Raw genomic sequence first — 1,227 nt, forward strand, 5'->3', positions numbered from 1 at the left:
CCCAGCCCGTGCTGTGCCTCTCTTGGCCCTCCGATGTCACCTTTGCTCGCTCTGCATCTTCCCGTCCTTCTGTGCATGGTGGGAGGGGGCCTCTGCCCCCGTGAGCTCTGTTCTGCTCTGCTCTGCATCAGCCTCGCTGTGAGCTCCTGGCATCGCTTCTAGCTCCTCAGTTTCCCTGCAGCACCTGGGAGGGGGCCCGGAGCACAGAGGGGCCCAGTACGGGCGAGGGGCTGGGACTCAGGTGGGGGACAGGAGGGCAGGTTCTCTGAGGCCTCTGCCTTTGTCGAGGGGTTTGGGCTCTGGTGAGGATCAGTAAACTTATAAATCATGTCCTTCTTAAAAAAGTTAAACTATGTGAGGAATGGCATTCTTGCAGCTTACTGGGGTCGTGTTTAATCCCCACAAAAACTCTCAGGATCGGGGGTGTCCGGGGCTCCCACTCAGAAGCACAGTTGTGTTTTTCCCTAATGCTTCCTGTTCTTCAAGCAGCTTCAGGTGTCTTTCCAGTTCAGCCTGGAACAGTGTGGCTGTCACATGGTGTCCTTTCGGACATGTACTTATAGTGGAGAAAATGCTTCCATACTTCGTTACTTATGACGATATCGGAGAAAGCTAATTCTATATTTTCCCTTTAAAATCGTTCTTACTCTCAGCGCCAATAAAATCAGAGCTGAAGAACCTGTGCCAGTGTTTATTCTTGGCAGAAGAAGATAATTGGCATTGCTCTTTTTCTTAGACCTGTTCAAAATTAGAATCGTAAAATCCTTTTTACACTTTCCTGCTGAGCTATAAAACGCAGAAGCGTGTGCACGGTGCCCAGGCCTCCGTGGGGTGTTTCACCCGTGCCCGGCCTGTGAACCCTTCCGCCGCCCCTGCCTGGAGGTGGGGGCTTCTCCCCCACAGACCGGCGTCGTGTGGCACTGTAGCACCTGGCAGACCGTCCCCGTCCCCAGAGGTGGCTGCTGCGGCTACGTGGACTGTCCTGACGTCTCTGCCCAACAGGCCTGTGCTCTGACGCCCCTGAGGTAGCCCTGGCCTGACAGTCTGCTCCTGAGCAGCTCCCCTGAGCCCTGGGCCCCTGCACCCTGGAAGCATACAGTGCTGGGTGGGCCTCCCCGTTACCTGCTGCTAAGTGTCCAAGTCCTGTGCCCCACAACGTGTGGATGTTTTTGGAGCTACCCTCTGGGTGTGACTTTCCGAGGCTGGGCTCAGGGTCAGCTGCCCATC

At 55.7% G+C, this 1,227-nt stretch overlaps 1 protein-coding gene across 1 annotated transcript in view; it reads left to right on the forward strand.

Annotated features, from left to right (window-relative positions):
• LOC103595529 (aryl hydrocarbon receptor repressor-like) overlaps nt 1-1,227 on the forward strand; it is a 104,374-nt gene that overhangs the window by 56,654 nt on the left and 46,493 nt on the right. The gene's annotated exons all lie outside the window — the stretch shown is intronic.

This window comes from Galeopterus variegatus, unplaced genomic scaffold, assembly GCF_000696425.1.
Source record: "Galeopterus variegatus unplaced genomic scaffold, G_variegatus-3.0.2 Scaffold1788, whole genome shotgun sequence".
NCBI lineage: Eukaryota > Metazoa > Chordata > Mammalia > Dermoptera > Cynocephalidae > Galeopterus > Galeopterus variegatus.